The 20061-nt window shown below is 37.0% G+C and overlaps 1 protein-coding gene across 1 annotated transcript in view; it reads left to right on the top strand.

Annotated features, from left to right (window-relative positions):
* LINGO2 (leucine rich repeat and Ig domain containing 2) overlaps window positions 1–20061 on the top strand; it is a 519406-nt gene that overhangs the window by 366600 nt on the left and 132745 nt on the right. The window lies entirely within an intron of this gene.

Below are 20061 nucleotides of genomic sequence, written 5' to 3'. Positions count from 1 at the left end.
AATTTAAAGTAGTTTTTTTTCTAATTCTGTGAAGAAAGTCAATGGTAGCTTGATGGGAATAGCATTGAATCTATAAATTACTTTGGCAGTATGGCCATTTTCACAATATTGATTCTTCCTATCCATGAACATGGAATGTTTTTCCACTTGTGTGTCCTCTCTTATTTCCTTGAGCAGAGGTTTGTAGTTCTTCTTGAAGAGGTCCTTCACGTCCCTTGTCAGTTGTATTCCTATGTATTTTATTCTCTTTGTAGCAATTGTGAATGGGAGTTCATTCATGATTTGGCTCTCTGCTTGTCTATTGTTTGTATACAGAAATGCTTGTGATTTTTGCACATTGATTTTGTAACCTGAGACTTTACTGAAGTTGCTTATCAGCTTAAGGAGTCTTGGGGCTGAGTGGATTGGGTTTTCTAAATATAGAATCATATCAACTGCAAACAGAGACAATTTGACTTCCCCTCTTCCTATTTGAATACCCATTATTTCTTTCTATTGCCTGATTATCCTGGCCAGAACTTCCAATACTGTGTTGAACAGGAGTGGTGAGAGAGGGCATCCTTGTCCTGTGCTGATTTTCAAAGGGAATGCTTCCAGCTTTTGTCCAGTTAGTATGATATTATCTATGGGTTTGACATAAATAGCTGTTATTATTTTGTGATATGTTTCATCAATGCCTAATTTATTGAGTGTTTTTTAACATGAAGGGATGTTGAATTTTATTGGAGGCCTTTCTGCATCTATTGAGATGATTGTGTGGTTTTTGTCATTGGTTCTGATTATGTGATGGATTACATTTATTGATTTGCGTATGTTGAACCAGCCTTACATCCCAGGGATGAAGCTGACTTGATTGTGGTAGATAAGCTTTTTGATGTGCTGCCAGATTTGGCTTGCTAGTATTTTCTTGAGGATTTTCTCATTGATGTTCATCAGGGTTTTCCATTTTTTTTATAGCATGGAGTAGAAGACGAAGCATAGGCTTACATCTCAGATAATTTTGGAATGGCTTTGAGGCTAATCTCCATGTATGAAATTCAGCACATTGTTATACCTTTCTGAGACTGAGTTTCCTCATCTACAAAACATGGATAAAATATTTATCTCTCAGGGTAAATGTATTAAATAAGAAAGAACTAAGTGTTCAGAATGGTGCTTAATACTTAATAAGTATTCAAGGACTGTTGGTTTCCATCCTTTGGGACTCTTTTTACCAGGAACTAATAGTCCCAGGTTGCATTGTGTATTATTGCCTTTTTTTACTCTGAACAAAACCTAACAGGAAAAGTAAAGAGGGCAGTACTAAGAGGCCTCTAGCTCAGAAAGTTACACTCCTGAAAGTCTATTTTTCCTGTCCCTTCCCTGTCTCCTTCTTGGATTTGATGTTACTCTCAGACTTTTCTAAGTGAGATGAAGGTGCCATGAAGTGAGTATAAAAGATCAATGGCCAGTGTAAGATGAAAGAACTTTCACACTGCACCTTCCTTACATGGAAGAGTACCAGAGCATCAAATCATCACATCGAGTGTGACATGCTGTTTAATAATTGTAGCACACTTGGCTGCCTGAAGACTCTTCAAAGGTAATTTTATCTGAGAAGAAAGAGTTAGCTCACACCCCTTTCCTCCAGTCTTTTAACAGGGGAAACAACCTAATTGCAACTTTAAAGGGACCTCATAGTCTGTGTTCCCTTTCAAAGATAGCATTTGATATAGAGTCACTAGGTATTGTAGCTGCGAGAGAGCTTTCAGAATCGAGTGCAAAGGGAAGGCTCATTCAGAGAAAGCACTAAAACCTATGTGTACTCCTGTTTTAATGAGGTTCTGGCAGTGCTGCTGGCTTTTTGCCTCCATTTGTGTCTGAGCATCAGTGAACTTGCACTGCTATTATTTTCATATCTGTGTTCCTTTTAGAGCAACTCTTGTGGATTCTACTTTAGACTCTGCAATTCTATGTCCTGAAAAATGAAGTAGGTCTTTAAAATGACTGCCTTTTTCTTAGAAAGGATACGTGTAGGGGAGGTTGCAATAGCTATGAATTTTAGACTTTGATGACTTGCCTATTTTCAAAAGTAGCCAAGCATATGAGGTGTTTTATATCTCAAAAAATGCACAGACTCCCCTTAGAAATGAATCATTTATGAGGTTGAGCAAACATCCAACTGAGGTTTCCATGTGAAATTGTATTGGTGAATTAGCACTGGCCCTTTTTGCTTTGTCCTCTACGTTGCTTAAGAAAGGTTTACCTTAGTATGCTTTTCTAATTACCCTTAAGAATACTCTGTCCTGTAACTAATAGAGGTAAGTGGACAGCTATTGGAACTAAAGCAGCAGTAATTACTGAAACAAATAGATGAAATGCAGTGGCTCAGAAATATGCACAGTAGAGAAAGTCATAGATTTTTAGAGGTAGAAGAAACCTCAGAGTGTCACTAACCCAATTCAATGATTTATAGATTAACAAATAATTGAGCTACAAGAGAAAGTAATTTTCCCAAAGTCAGAATATATCCCAAAATATGAAATTTCAAATGGTAATACCAAAGAAAAATGGACAAAATAAAGATTTAGAAATTATTCAATTTTTGTACCTTTTACACACTAAGCATTGTGAAAGGTGCTAGGAATATAATATTGACCAAAACAAATATGATTTCTGCCCTCATAGACATTTGGCTAGTGGGGGAAAGACCCCAAACAATCATACAAATAAATCTGAAGACATACTTATGTTAAATGTTGTGTAAGAGAGTTGTGTAGTGCTATGAGAATGTATAATAGAAGGCAGCATTGGGAAAACAAGGAAACCATCTGGAGGAGGGAAGTGAGATCTGAAAAACAAAGAAGCCAAGGAATTAGCCAGGAGGAGGAATTAAGGAATGGAGAAGAGCTGCATGGAGCATTCTAGATAAAGCAACACCATGGAAACTTCATGAGAAAGCTCAGAATGTTTTTCTTGTGTAGTAAGTAATCACATAAGCATGAGAGACAGGAGTAAGAAGGGGAAGGAAAAAGTAAGTAAATAAAACAACATTCATTTTGCCATAAACAAGACACTTTTATTTGTGCTATTTTATGTAATTCTCCCAAAAGCCCTGCGATATAGCTATTTTTCCTCCGGTTTACAGATAAGGTAACCAAAGTTTGAAAAGTTTAAAGAATTTGAGAAGGCTTCACAGCAAGTGAACAGAACTGTCAGACTGTAGGATTTTAAAACACTGTGGTGCTTCTGGGCAAGAAAATGGTGGGTGGTGGGATAAGGAGGCTGTGAAGAGATGCTAAAGGAAGAAACAGGTAAGACTAGAGCAGTAAACTTGGAATGCGTATGTGAATTGGGGATATGCATATGGCTCTAAAGCCATGTGGCCTCAATAGTAAATTTCTCAGTCAGGCATGAGATTAAATAAGAAGTTTTCCTCTTCCTCTGACTTTTTCATTATTGCATGGTAACCCCTAGGGGTAGGGCATGGAGAGAGGAGAGAAGGCAATTGAAAAATCTGAAATTTGTAATAAGAACAGTTGTCAGGCTTGAATTGTTTCTGTCTGTGTCCAACATGGAAGAAAATGAGAAAAATTTTCTAAAGAGTCTTCTTTAAATTGTGTGGGTCTTCCTTTTGCCTTAGTCTGCTCATGCTGCTATAACAAAATGCCACAGACTGGGTGATTTAAACCAGCAGTCCCCAGTCTTTTTGGCACGAGGGACTGGTTTCATGGTAAACAACTTTTCCACGGACTCAGAGGGGTAAGGGGGTGTTTTCGGAATGAGACTGTTCCACCTCAGATCATCAGGAATTAGATTCTCATAAGGAGCATGTAGTCTATATCCCTCACATGCGCAGTTCACAATAGGGTTGGGTCTCCTATGAGAATCTGATGCTGCTGATCTGACAGAAGGTGGAGCTCAGTTGGTAATGCTTGCTCGCCAGCCCTCACTTCCTACTGTGCAGGCCACAGACCATTACCAGGTTGTGGCATGGGTACTGGGGACCCCTGATTTAAACAAGAGAAATTTATTTTCTCACAGTTCCATAGGCCAGAAATCCGAGATCAAGTTTCTGGTCAATTTGGTTTCTTGTGAGGGCTCTCTTCCTGGCTTATAGACAGCTGCCTTCTCTCTGTGTTCTCATGTGGCCTTTCTTCAGTGCATGTGTGTGGAGAGACAGAGAGAGACAGAGAGAGATTCCTCTTGTTATAAAGCGACCAATGCTATTGAATTAGGACTCCACCTGTATGAGCTCATTACCTTTTGCCTTAATCTTTTTGCCTTTTGCCATTTGCCTTAGTCTGCTAAGCAGACTAATCTTAATTACCTCCCACAGACCCCATCTCCCAATAGTCACACTGGGGTTAGGGCTTCCATATATGAATTTGGGGGGAACACAGTTCAGTCCATAGCACTTCATTTTATTTTTTCCTACATTTAATCACCCTATTGAATTTTCTGAATAGCAGTTATCACTGCTGGATATTTTTCTTACTCATGTATTTATCTGTTTAGTTTTCACTATTATGATTTATCTCCCCAGAGTAGAATACAAGCTCCATTAGAGCACTGTTGTTTCTTGTTCATCAGGATACACTCAGAGCCCAGAACAGTGCCTAGCACAAACAGGACACCAGAAAACATTTGCTTATAAAGAGAAGAGCTTATATTCTGTGAGAACTTCACTGGAGAGCACATTTTCTGAACACTTCCTAATAACATGACTTCTCATCAGTACAAGAAAAATCACCCCCTGGTGTTTCAGAACAGTTGTTGAGAGGGAAAACAGAAGTGGAGTATTTTTGTCTTCAGCTGTTCATGCATATTCTTACTTTCTCTCTAGATATCTATTACTGCATACACAGAGAATAAAGTGTGCCAATCTGACTTCCTAACTCTAATTGCAATCAGGTTGAAATGATGAGTGATTCTTGGTCCCCATGCTTCAGAGAAGGTACATATGGCAAGTTGATCAATGTTTAAATGGAAACGTGATCAGTTATATAGTGAGCCCAGCAGTGAAACTCTCTCATTAACACATTCATTTGTGTCTATGTGGGTCAGTGGGGGAGCAGAGTCTACCTTATGTTTTTCCCATACTGTATTTATCTTCTTATTATAAATATTTCTAAAATAAAAATAGAACAATATTTCTTTGATTTCTTTTCATGAGAATTGACAAGACTGGCATTATCAAAGAAGAAAGAGCCTCAGAGTTAACAAGGGAGAATCAGATTTAAATTATGGCAAATTTGAGAAGAAATGTATGTTTTAGTAGAAAGATTTAGAAAAACACATACAGAAATACAAAAGGATTGACATTATTTTCACCACAATGATGGAGAGTCGCGGTGTTCCATCTTAGAATCATGGAATTGTAATTGAAAAAAAAAAACATGTAAACAAGATGGTCATTAGAGGTAGTGTCCTCAGTGGGCTGTATATTGGGAGGTCTGAGGAAGGAATGAGAATGAGGTTTGTGCCTCATACAAAATATGAGGTCATAGAGAGAGAATTTGAGTTATTTATAATAGTTAACTTTAATCTGTGTGCTAGATGGTGGCTCTGAAAAATGCAGACACATTGCTTCTAGTTAAACTAAGATAGGTAATAACTGTTACATTAATACATCGTGTTTCTCATTTGTCATTGTTGCTTGGGGAAAAAAGCAAAATAAAAATAAACAAAACACAAAACAAAACAACAATTAAAAAACTTTGTACTGGGGAAAAGCAAATCCTTACTCCTTACTCTTCTTATACAGTTAAGGTAGCTTTTCTTCTTTACTTACCCTTCCTGCCCTTATTATAAACCAAGAAGAACAGAGAGGAGTAGAGGACAAAGAATCATTGAATTTTCTGTACATAATATGTGCCAGATGCTTTTTGTGTCCAGCAGAATTATTTTATAGGAGTTTTCTTCCCCCTTCAGAATAATGGGTAATAGAAAAAAGAGGTTACAGTGGATAGCTATTAAAAGCATCCTTTAATAAAGATCTGCAATCAAAGGAAAAGTAATTTAAGTTACCCAATGATTAGTGTAAGTCAACATAGTTCCAGAATAGTTCACCCTACTTCCTCATTGTTTCCAGAGCAAAGAAAAAGATTTTTTTAAGTTTAAATCAACTCTCTGCGTATTCAAAATAGTTAAAATGGCAGTTCTAAGTGCAATAGAAAAATGATAGCTTTGTCACATTTATTCTCTATGTGTACATGTATTAATTATTTTTCATAGTATGTCAAATCACCCCACAACTTAGTGATGTAAAACAACAGTTATTTCTTTTGTCAATGTGTCCTTTGGTCAGCAATCTTGATTAGGCAGAGCTAAATAGTTCTGCTGGGCTGTTGGGCTCACTTATGTGCCTGAGGTCAGCTGCTGGTCAGTGTGGCAGTTCTGCTTCTTGATACTGCTGGCTGTTGGCTATGGGGCAATGAGGGCAAGTAGGCTGTGTGTCTTTCATCATTCAGCAAGCTAACCTGGGCTTGTTCACATGGTGGTTCAGACTTTCAAGACAGTAAATAGAAACAGACAAAGTTTTTTAGGGCCTAGGTTGGGAAGTTGTACCGTCTCACTTCCAACACTGTTGGTCAAAATGAGCCATGGACCAACCCAATTCGAGAGATGGAGAAATAGACTCCGCCTCTTAAAAGAGCCACAGAGAATCATGACCATTTACGTAATCTAACACAGAACATGTAAATAAAAATACAGATGCATTTTTCTTTAATTTTCACTTAATTATGCTTTTCAACTTTCCATAAAAATTCAAAGAATCTCAAGTTATACCTTCATAGGTTACATATGTTTACCTTTAAACACATTACGTTAACAGCAATTTGTACTAAAAAGTCTTCCTTAACCCAAGGCTAATCTAAACTTGGAAGAATGCTAAAGACCTGTATACAAGTATGTTGTGAATCATGCTGAGTGGAAAATGTAGTGAGGCAAACCAAAGAAAATTTTGAATTCACTGTGGATTCTCCAGAGTTAGTATACCAGCTTGGCTTCTAAAGCAGAAATATTCAGAATAATCACTCTGAAATATACTACTTCAGCAGCTCTTCCATTTCCAAAGCTTAGTTCATTGCTAAGTGCCGGACTGCCAGGCTGCCATGGAAGAATGTCTGCCCACTTAATTTCTCCCATGTCCCACTTTCAAATAGTCGTAGTAGGTACAAGCTATTGTGAATAAAGGCTTGGAAAACAGGCTAGTGAACATTTTTTATGCTTATTAGTGATAAGAAGGGATCAAACTTATGTGCCTCTTTATGGTTTGGGATGCCCAACTTATAACTGATACTGTGGGTTGTAAGTGTCTGTGAAATCTGAATTTGGCTTATTTTTAAGCTGCTCAATTTTTTAAAACAATAACCCCTTTCCCTTCCGAGCTGCAGTCTCTCACATTAATCCTTGTTTTGAAACTAATTAAACACATACAGCATATTTAAAATGAAATTACTGATCCGTTTGCCCTCTTCTCCCATCTGTAATATCTTGCAAATGTTTTCTTGCTTAAGGCAATTTTGAGTTTTAAAAAATAAAGATCTCTTAAACGAATTCATCTTTTACCTCATTTCTGGCAGCTAGGGATCCCCTTCTCTGGCTTATGTTTTTCAATCAGAATTAATACTTGAATTTAAAATATTATTGTTATTTCCACCTCAGCCTTCCAACCTAGTAGTTTCCCACATGGCTGGTTTGATCTCTCATTCAAGCATATATACTGTTTAAAATTGAAAACTGTCTTTTCCCATAGTCCCACCAGAAATATTTTATAGAAAAAAAATACAGCCTTTCTCAGGGCTTCTTCTAAGCTGATTTTAATTGACTGCTCCTGCCCTGGGACAGACCAAAACAGTTGTGATTCCAACGTGGTCTCTGTGGCAGCCCAAGAAAGCATTCAAAATGCTCAGTGGGAGGGATCAAGGTGAGTTGGAGGCAAAGCTGATGGAAAATTGGAAGGCAGAAGCTTGTATTTGTCACACCAGTCTATGGCAGTATGTTCACAAGGGTTTATATTCCTGGTGCGCGGCTCCCAGATGTCAAAATAAATTATCCCAGGGAAAACAAGTGAGTTATCAAGGTTGACTGTTCTTGACTTCCTGACTTTTCATAAACTCTTTCTTTTCCCAAAACTAAATGTATCACGAGTTCAGTTCTGATGGCCGGGGAATGTAATCTGCACTTGACTTCTAGCAGTGTGTGCTGATAAGGTACTGTTGCTGAGAGATTTAGCCCATACAGGAGTAACCAAGACAAACTTCCATTGCAATAGTTGAACTCTCCCAGAGACAAATATTCCCTTGTCAGTGGGCATTCTTGCAACCACTACCCAGGAGATTTAATTGAAAAGCTTAAAACACACAGAAGCAGTGGGAGAAATCCCCAGGAATTTAGGAATGATGAAAAAGTTTAATCTTTGTCAATGAAAAGTTGTTCTAATTTACTCTTCACACTGTGAGGTATTAGGCTGTGCAGCATTTACAATAGCAAGAAATTAGAAGCCTTTTTCTCCCTCTAGCAATAGTCTTGAAGTGACCTAGTTAAAATCATGTTAATAGTTTATTTTGAAGCGCTATCTTACTTTAATTTTGTATACTAACATTTGGTTGCTCTGTTAGTAAAAATATATAGCCTTTAGCAAACTCAGGATTCAGTAATCAAAAACTGAAAACCATAGCTCTATACTCAAGATTTTGAGCTAGGACGGACACCCCATCAATAGTCAAGGTCTGACTATAAAGAGAAACAGCCCAGCAGTGGAGAGGGAGATCATATGTATCAAAAACAAATGTTATTTAATTGTCTTCTCTCTTTGTCTCATAGCTTTAGTTTCACAATGCCTACCATAACTTCTTTATATCCTTTCTTTCAAAAAAGAAATCATTTAAACATCATATTCCCCCAAAATTGAAAAAAATGTGTAACTGTAGAAGATATTCAAAGGAGCATTTGCTCACTCAGCTTCCTCTAGACTCTACCCCTACCTACACATCTTCACTAACTCATATATTGACTGATGCAATGACCCTCTAAAATACACTGCCAAAATGTAGTTTTCGCGGGTGGAAAATGACAGCAAACATGAAAACAGAACTTAGATGAAACAAAATTGTAAGCAAAGCTCATTCCCAATCAATTCATCAATTCTAATAAGTCAGGTATTGAAGGAGTTTGTGGGATAGAAGTTGAATCAACTCAAGGAAGGCAAGACAATTCAAAGTGGAGGATGGGAAGCAATATTCCCTGAGATGAAGAAGGTAACTACAGCCTCAATTTGCACAGGTGTCTTTATGCTTTGGTTCTGTGTTGGCAAGGAAACATTAATGGCCACAAACAATTCTGGACAGTAGTGTGGCCAACTAGAATTGTCTTCTAAATACTGAACACTGAATTAATTTTCTTTTTGGGCTCAAATGTGACTACATTTTATATCTTTTCAACAGAGTGAGTTTTTAGTTCCTCATCAGCATGTGTTTATTTCTCTCTACTTCACATAACATTATTCAAATCTCCATGTTAGCATTTACTACATTATACTCTGATTTATCTATTTAAGCCTTCTGCTTCCCTCTCACTAAACTATGAGTTAGCTGTTGGAAAGCAGGGAGCATTGCATTTATCTTTGTATATCTAGTGCCTAGCACGTGCTAAGAGCTCACATAATAAGATATTTTTCTTGCTCTGAACTGTGTGGTTCACCTGCTCTTACAGTAAGAGAAGCTTTCATAGGGACTCTATTGATTTTATTCATTATTTTATGTGTCAGATAATTTTGAACTTCCAATATATTTTAGGTACAATGCTAGGTGTGAGGCATATACCAGTGGATAAGAGAGTGTTTGCCCCCAGAGCTTTCAATCTAATGGGAAAACAGATTTGAAACAAATACTTCCACAGTAATATTTTGAATTTGATCTTGTTATGTGCTAAGAGGAGAAGTACATGATGCTATGACAGCAGAGAACACAGTATATTTTCAGAGGTAAAAACATATTGTTTATAGAAGTAATAGGATCACACATTTAAAATGTGCAGTAATCCACTGAGCGAAAGAACATTCGGACAGAGGGAGCAACATTAGTAAAGGATCTCAGCTGGACAAGAGGACAGGAGGGCAAGAGCATGGCGACTTTGGGGGACAGTGGTGGAGAATGAAGTTGTAGAAGTAGGTTTGTTAGGACCAGATTCCTCTTGGCCTCAAAAGCCATTTTATCAATGTGAATCAATATTTCATGAGCATAGTTAGGGTGTTTAGAGTGTTAAAGACTAATGTTATCATATCTGCTTTTTAAAAATCATTCTGGCTTCAATATGGAGAGTAGAGCAAACTTAATTCTGAGGTGACAGAAGAGTATTGTGATAGTCCAAGTAGATACAGTGGTGTCTTGGGCCAGGATGGTGTCAGCTAAGATGGAGCGATTGGACAGTATCAACTTACCCCAATGGGCTAAATTAGCAAGACTTCTTCATTGATTCTATGTAGGAAAAAAGGGAAAATATGAAGCCTAAGTTTCTTCTCTACTTGTCCACATGGTATTTAAGCTTCCGTCATGGAATGAACATTAGGCTATAACAAAACAAAACAAAAAACAAGAAAGCACAGATAAATTGCATGAATATTTTTCAAAAATAAAAAGCCTTTTTGTTTGCTGATATTTTGTTGTAATTATTCAAATCAGTGATTTGCCACTTTAAAATAATCACTAGATGCTTTGCTCCACTGATAGTCAGTCCCAGGACACACAATAGGGGCTTAGGCTTTTGCAAGGTAGAGATGAAAGATACCAAAAAAAAATCACCTGTAAGGGACCTTGAGGAGCCTTTAGATATTATGTTAATTTAACTAGTAATACTAATATTATTGCTACTGTCCTATCTAGTACATACAGTCTTTCTATGCTTTGAGCATAATGTTTTGAACTCAGAATCAATGTGACCTGAAGTTCCTTGGGTTTGTTTTCATTCCCAGTACCCACCAACTTCAGTGTAGCATGAAATACATTTCAAAATCAGTCAAAAAGCCTAACTGAAGGTTATACAGGATGTTCACCCCATTTTTTTCATAACACAAACAGGTTCACCATTTCCTCCCATCTCAGCACCATCCATTATCAAAACATTCTATATCTCAAATAAGCTGTGGACCCTTGTCAAGATAGGTGCAAGCTTTGGCTGCTCAACTTGATATGTTCTGTATAACATTCTCATTGTTTTATGAACTATTGATATCTTATCATGCGTAACACCTACCAACTGGTACTCTAAGCATCTCCACATGGGGCTTAGCATTCTTGGCTCTTATAATTCACATGTGCCTTGGTCAGAGACCAGTATCCACACATAAAAATATCAGAAAAACACAGAGGATATTTAGTTTATACAGAAAAAAAGAAAGATCTATGCCCTAAGGATGTAACTACACTGTATCAGGGAAGGCCTGGTACTAAGAAATATATAATCTGATGCGAAAGCACTAAGCAGACAGCAAGCCAAATTTGTGGTGCAGGTTTAGGAAACAGTGACAAAGAAATATGACATGTTATAGATTTTTTATTGATATGTAATTCACATATTACACAATTCACCCATTAAAATGTAAAATTCAATGGTTTTTGGTATAGAGTTGTTGTTGTTTTTTTTTTCTTTTTGACAGAGTTTTACTCTGTCACCTATGCTGGAGTGCAGCAGCAAGATCTCAGCTCACTTGCAACTGCAGCATCCTGGGTTCAAGCGATTCTCCTGCCTAGCCTCCTTAGTAGCTGGGACCACAGGTACATGCCACCATACCTGGCTAATTTTTGTATTTTCAGTAGAGATGTAGTTTCACCATGTTGGTCAGGCTAGTCTCAAATTCCTGACCTCAAGTGATGCACTCTCCTTGGCCTCCCATAGTATTGGGATTACAGCATGAACCACCACACCTGGCCTTTGGTATCGATTTTTAAAAACATCTTTTTATTAAAATAGGATGAATGAAGAGAAGCATTGGCTAAGCAAGGCCTGTTGGCAGACTTTCCTTAAACTAGGTATCCAACTCATCTCATTCTTTTCCTATAAGCTCCCTTCCATTTTTAAGCTTATCTTTATTATGACATTCACCACCTGCTTTCCTTGGAAAAACAACATTGGTGCTGCAGTTGCTGACTGAGTAGCTGGGATATGGCGAACTGTCCATGTGCCTAATGCTAATTGGGCTGTGGTGATAGCAGAGTATTTCAGTGGTCATAGGCCCTTCTGTGGGTAGGATATTTTTATGCTAATGAATATATTTTTCTTCAATGGTTTTTGGGGGTCATACTGAAGGTGTTGCTCTGTCTTTCAAGGGAAATATAATATTTAACTGTTTTCAAAAATCTGAATGGAAAATTTTGGAGTTCAGACACAATGTAAATGTTAAACTTCTAATTATGGAATTCTAATTAGATTGTTATTAAATTTTTAAAATATTACGTTATTGGTTTCGAGGCATCTAATTGCTTTCTAATTACTTTTGAAGTGGATTTTATGCAATTAGCGTCCACCTACGTCCTATCTCCTATGTCCTCTAAGGGGCCGTGTAGAGTGCATTATGCTTCTAAGCAATCTTAATTTAAGTAAGAGGACTTTTGCTATTACTATCCTTTAAGAACTTCACAATTAGCTTTGAGGGTCTGGTTTAGTGGGAAAAAAGTATGGTACAGAGGAGTCCTACTTTTCAGTATGATTTCATCTCAAATGTTCTTAATGAAAGACATGAAAATTGAACACTTGTTCTAATTGTAGCTTATTAAGTGTACTAGTAAATGCTCAGTGGAAAAAAAAGTCTATGTTCATCTTTAGCACACACAGGACTTCCCATAGGTCATGAAATGCTTGGTATCATTATAATATTATCAAAAGAACAGGTTGTCCTAGTCTAAAACATATAAATAAAATGAAATATTCTCTCTCTGTCTGACACACACACACACACACACACACACACACACACACACACACATCCCCTTTCTCTGTTTGTTGCTTTGTCATGCAAAATACAGCTCAATAGATTTTTACCAAATTTAGAGGATTTGTTCACGATGGCCTTTCTTATAAGCATTGGCATACACTGAAGTCACTTTGGGACATTTTGGGTTAGAGAGGTGAGGAAAATACCTTACAGAAATATAGGCAAGCTACTTCTGGTCACTTGCTGTAGCTTGCTGAAATACGAGCAACAGCAGAAAGGTACTCATTTGACAACAGTTAAAATTTTCTCCAGCATCTTGTCTAGATAGTTTTTTAATTAAGTTACTCTTCCTCCTTTGGCAGTCAATTTATGCATCTTACAGTCATTTTCTTCCCTAAATAGGTTACTCTCATTATACCATATTTTGTGAAAATAATTCTGATTCTTGGGAGATATTTTATGCTAATTATAAATAACATTTGGTCATTTGGCCTTTTCAAAGAGCTCCCTGTTCAAATCACACTTATTGATTGCCTAGCATGTGCCAGGTCCTCTGCTAGCTGCCAGATCCAAGATGTATTGGAGGATTTGGAATTTGTAATAAATGAGACATAATAATCTTCCTCAAGCAGGTACCTTCACTACAGTCTCCTAAAAAGTGGCCCTGGTCAGATTTCCAAAGTTTTGCATGGTTGTCAATGGTTAAATAAAAAAAATGTTTAGCTACTGGGAAAGAGACACATTTCAAGGTCTTCCCGGAGTGTGGTTTGCAGCCCTTGCTTTCTTGTGGCTCAGTCTGCCAAGCTAATGCTCCTGGTTGAGAGTGTGAGAACGACACTTTAATGGCAAGGGATTATTTAGGCTAGCAGCACACTGTATCTTCAGACTAGAAGAAGCAGGGGCTTTTAAAAAGCCATTTTCCAGGAACAAAAGGGTTTCTTGAGTGTTAAAAAGGTGTCATAATGTGTCTGACATTAATATTTAATTAGAAAAATATTAGAAGTTTTGGCAAAAGTGACGGTTAAAAAAAACGAATGTTTACTGCGTGCTTACTACGTACTAATTGCCACACTAAATACAGTCAATGAATGACTTCCTGTAGGTTTCACACTGACCCTAAACTAACGTGTTGCTATGCTGAAAGTGAGTTACACTGCAGTGTCACGGTCTGCCTTACCCAAGTGCCCATCTGTGTCATTATCAGAACAAAGAAACCTTTGCTCCTTGTCAGAGACTGCCACTAATGCTCTTGGTAATGACCAGGGATTTTTTTTCACAGAGGTGTCTGCAGCTCTGTGACAAGGAAATGAGTCCTTTCATTCTGGAGAAAAATGCACTGTATAAATTGCTTCTTACATTTCTTTCTCTTAGGCAGCAGAGCCTTAGAACTAGTCTAAGAGTTAATTTAAAAGCAGAACCCTGGCTGCATTGCACATTGCACCCAAGGTAACTAGCACAGAGATAAAGAACATGTACTTAGAGGTCTGACTACCTGGGTTTAAATCTTACCTGTTCAACTTGCTAAGTTTGTGACCCTATGCAAGTAACTTAGCCTATCTTGGCATCTCTTCCATAAAATGGAAATGGTGATAGCACTTAACTCATAAGGTTGTGATAAGAATTAAAAGCCATGATGCATAGAAAGCACTTAGTCCAATGTCTGGTATATGAGAAGGGCTCAGTAAACAGTAGTTATTTTTATAATACTGTGTTATAAAATGTTCACTATTATTTAAGGATGTGACATTCTTATTATTGATCATACAAGTAAGGAAAGAGGCTGCTTGGTTTTGGATAGTGAAAACTGCCTTTCAGTTTTTTCATGCTTGGTCTTAATCCTGTGCCTAAGGCTGTATTTCTGTGGTCATCTGTATGTTGTACAATGTGTTTCTATCAGTACCCAGAGGACTTAGACCTGGGATATACCCACATTTCATCCATGGATCCCAAGGTAGGGGAGAGGGATGAGGGAAGAAAGCCAGAATCAGATGGAATGCAGATTACTATGGTGTTTGCAAAGGAAGATCTCGGTTTTAACATTTTGCTTTTATCAGGGTAGTCTGGCAATAAAGGCCAGAGTTTAAAGGGCATAGCCATTCTAGCCATGGTCCAAATGTTTATAATACTAGAAGCAGGTCCAGTGTGTTGCCTTGTATGTAACTGAACTTTGGGTGCCACCACTTTTTCCATTTATGTACCCATTAGTTGTACTAAGCCATTACGTGTGTGTGTATAATTTTATATATATGTAAATTATATGTAATATATATGTTTACATATATATATAATCTTATTTCTTCATCCCCCCAAATCCTATGCAGGAGGTATTGTTATCCCAATACTATAGATAAAGAAAACAGATAAGAAAACAGATGTTCAGATTAATTAAATCTCTTATCCGAAATTAGTTAATGGCAGAGCCACAATTTGAACTCCGAAATCTGTTCCTTTAATTGCTTTGCTGGACATCCAAATAGAATGAACTGTCAAGGAATAGTATGGTTATCAGAACAGATGCCTATTATTCTGTACTGAGTCATTATAGTGATTGGGAATGCTGAAACCAAAGAGTTTCTTTACTAGTACTAAAGTATCTTAGGTAGCCATGGAGGAAATTGTGGCTATTGAAGACTAGCAGCTATGTCATGGGTTACTCATGTTACAGGATTGGAAATGTGAACACACAAATCTGGAAATATGTACCAATGAAGTGCTAATTCCCATAAGATTGTCTCAGGAATTCAGTAAGGGCTGTCAGTGTACTTGGCTCAAAGCAACCGGCTAAGTGGGTTGTAAGAGGGGGCATGAAAATGGAAATGCATGTTGAGTACTTGGCATATTCCTGTATCTGGGTGCTGAACACTACACATAGGGATCTATTCCATGATCATTCCAGGAAAAGATTCCCCAGAGGGGACCAAGATTGAATGATGAAAGAATCTCACCCTAAGTCACCTTTTAATCTTAGGGAACCCAAAAGAAAAATAATTCTCTCATGAATATATTTTACTTATATTTCTGCTTAGAAATATTCCTTTTTGCCCTTAAGGGAAATGTTAATTAATAGTGATGATTAGAATGAAATATTGGTAAAACATACTGTTTTAAAAGTGCCTTTTCTTCCCATACAGTTTATCTGTTGTTACAATAATGCTGTATAACAAATAATCCCAAAGCAAGTAATTTAAAATAACAACTCATGAGTCTATGGGTCAGCTAGGCACTTCCAACAATCTGGTCTGGGCTCAGTTAATCTCATCTTATCTCTGCTGGAGTCTCATATGCATCTGTAGTCAGCTGGCATGTGGACTAGGAGCTAACTGGTCTGGGATGGCCTCAGCTTACAGGACTTGGCTCTCCTGTTTATGCTTTCTTTTCTTCAAAAAGCTAGTCTGGACTTGTCCAAAGGTACAGCAGAGAGTGATTAGAAGCATGCCAGGCCATGTGAAGCCTGGGCTTGAAACTGGCACATTGTCACACAAGTCTAACTCTGATCCAAAGGTGGGAAAAATTGATTCTCGTCACGAAAGCAACTTCAAAGTCATATTGTGAGTGCTGTGGATACAGGGAAAGAAAGAATTGGAGCCATTTTTATAATCAATCTAGAATACTTGCTATTTAAGCCTTGCCTATACTGAAGGAAATGTCAATAAAATTATAGCTTTGAGATGGATAACACAAAAAATAAAAACAGTGACTCTGCTAAAGTCTCAAAAGTATGTGGCCAAATTAGAACTCAGGGTTTTCACTCCCACTCATCCAGGGATTGCTGCATTGTGTGTGATAGCATTTGGGACATGTTTTTTTGTTTGTTTGTTTTGTTGTTGTTGTTGTTTTCCTTTAAAAATTTGCCATCAAGACCATTTTTTGACAAATACAAATTCAGAGCTTTTAACTTTGAAATTAAGTATGCCCAAATTAGCTTTAATTTTTCTTTCCCTTTTGTTAGGCAGGAGAAATGAGACTGGGATCTCCTGAAGTTCAGCTTTCACACATGGATATGCCCAGAAATGTATTCTTTGTTTCAAATGAGGAAAGTTTATTGCAGGTGTTTGGAAAGGAAAAACTTCATTTAAAGTTAGTTATATTGGCTACTTGTCTTGTAAAGATTGCATCTCTGTACTCGTGGCTTTGAATGGAGAGCGATGAAATACAGGCTTTTCCCATTCTTTCTGGTTTCTGAGTTTTATCATTTTTTTAAAATCTGAATCAGCATCATCTTTTCATTTTGAATACAGTGCAGCATTTCTCTAGCTGTTTTAACTTTGTCAGCTCAGAGACATGTGTGAATTTTTTCTTTTATTGTTAAAAATATTGATGTTCAGTTAAGAGACAATATATGCTTGTAGTATGACATAAAAGTGTTTCAGTGAAAAGTAAGTTTCCCTCCCACTGTTAACTGCTAGCTCCCTCCTTGTCCAGATAGATATGGGAAATGTCTTTCCAGGGCTGTCCTATGTACAGATAAGCATATGTAAATATTTTTATATAGCTTTTTATACCTCTTATTTTAATATAAATATAAACATACTACCCAGGCACATTGTTCATGCAAGTGAAACCTTACTTGTTTCACATAATGATTTATCTTAGAGATTTCATGTCAGTACATAGAGAACTGCCTCATTTTATTTATAGACACTCACAAATTCAAGTATCATACCACCCAGTAAAATACCTCACCAGCATCCCTTTCTTTGCCTCCCTTCATGTGTTAACCATACGCTATTCTTGAGGATTTCGATTTTCATGTTAAAGACTTTATCTGTCTCAGATGGGTCCTGCAATCTTGATCATGCTCAAGCGGTAATGAGATGTCTACCCTTCTTTCCATGCCTCACTTTCTGGGATCACTGGAATGTTTCTGTATTATAAGGATATCCTGCCTTAGCTTTTCCAGTGAGGTCTGAGAATGGCCAGCAGTGGTTTCAATAAGGCAGTCCATTTGGTCCACTTTGCTTCTCACTTTCTAACCCAAATGTTTATTTTCTGATACATCAGACATGCATTTCATCAGTGAGAAACAATTACTCTGCTTACTTATTCATGTTAAAGCCAGCCTTAGTACCCTAGAGGCCCTCAGAAAAGATACCAAGATGTAGGACAGATCCATTAAAGGTTATATGTAAAAGTCACATCTTCTCCATATTTCTGTATCACAAAGGTTTTGAATACATCAGAAATGGGTCAGGTGGAAGGACCCCTCTGCTCCAATTGCCACCATGGTCTGGGAGTTATAGATAAAACAAGACTTTCTACAGTATGACATTTATGTCTCAATGCAGTCAAATTTAAGTTTGGTGAGCATTTTACATTGTAGAATATAGTCTAATGTTTAATTGCAAAATACAGTATAATGTTCATTACCATGGACTTCAGTATCAGCTAGACTCTGTATGACCATAGGCAAGTTTTTTGAGTTTTCTGTGTCTCTAAGTCCTCATCTGTAACACTGGGTCAATAATGCTTCATTGGTCCACAAACTATTTTAAAGAGTAAATTAGGTACTATGTGTAAAATGCTCACAGAGTACCTTATATAGCAATTCCTGGTAGCTATAATTTTGAACTAGGCCAATGTGCCAGCTCCTGCAAAAGATCTTCTGATACTTTCCCTCTCCAAGGGCCCTCACCCATTTCAAATCCATCATAACTCCTGGCTTTCTCCTTTCCCAGGAAAATTATTTTTACAGACTTTCTGGCCCATGGACCTCAGCAAGGCCCAGGAGTGCTGGATGAAACATCTGCTAGGTACAAGACAATGCCTTTGGTATGACACAACTAATCAAAGAGTTTAATTGTTTTAGAGGTAAATACCATAGTAGAGATAAACAGGATCTGGAGTCAGCAGGTTTGGATTCTAGCTTTTTCACCTACTACTGTGTAGACTTGAACAAAATGAGCCATAGCTTCTTCATATAGTAAACAGGAATAAGAAAGTCTACCTTATAGGTTTTTAATAAAATAATTTGAGGAATTACATTTAATATAATATTAATAAGTACCTGGCATATACCAGGTATATATTAACTGGTAATTTCCTTCCTTCACTTTAGCATATGTGATTGATATCAATTTAGGTATTTCTTTGGAAATAAATTGGAGACTCATCCAATTTGTATTTATTATAAATGTTTTACTTATCTTCTGTCCTCCTGTCTCAAGTCACCATGTGAGAGCGCAGTACTTGCAGGTGCATAATAGATACCAAGTGACTGGTACTTTTAAATTGTTTTTAAAAGCCAAATAAAACAAAGGACATAATTAGGATGATTTTAATACCAACAAAGGTTATCTCTTTTAAAATAACGTAACACCCTAAATTAGACTATATCAAATTCTTTAAAACAGTATAAATATGCTGTGAGGGCTGTATGTATAGTTGCCTTCTTCCCTTTCCTTGCTTTACAGAATGCACAAATTTTCTTTTAATTAATATTTTATCAGATTGTACTCTAAGGTCCAAGAAGGTCTAGGAAGATATGCAAGACACAGTAAAATTATAGCATAATTATTAATTTAAAAACATTGTAATCTTGACGTGGACACACTGTACAATTACCCTTATTATATGAATTTCTCAACACATGACATCCTCTTAACTGTTCTTTATTCCTTTTTCACTTTGACTTCATACTAGATTATTTCCAGGTTTTGTAATTAGTATAGTTAACAAACTCAAGAAAAAATGGTACAATTGATTAATGAATATATCTGATGGCCTTCTGAAGGTTATAAATTCATTAGATTTGATATGTATGCCCTTAATGTGGCATCGGTAACCAAAGTTGAGAAAGAAAGACACTCCAATTTGATTAGCTATTTACTCAGTGCCAGGCATTATGCTTGGCATTTCACATGTGGTATTTTATTGAACCTTTATGTGGCCAAATCTAACCTACAACCATAAAGAAAAGGTGATTATGAGAAATGTAACTCCTGGCTTTCCCTCTGTGCCACAAAGGAAATTGTAAAATGTGCTGGCAACTATAGAAATTGAATAACAGGCATTGCCAAGACAATCCTAAGTCAAAAGAACAAAGCTAGAGGCATCACGCTACCTGACTTCAAACTGTACTACAAGGCTACAGTAACCAAAACAGCATGATGCTGGTACCAAAACAGAGATATAGACCAATGGAACAG

Source organism: Mandrillus leucophaeus, unplaced genomic scaffold (assembly GCF_000951045.1).
Source record: "Mandrillus leucophaeus isolate KB7577 unplaced genomic scaffold, Mleu.le_1.0 Scaffold454, whole genome shotgun sequence".
NCBI lineage: Eukaryota > Metazoa > Chordata > Mammalia > Primates > Cercopithecidae > Mandrillus > Mandrillus leucophaeus.
This window is presented reverse-complemented; position numbering and strand designations above follow the sequence as displayed.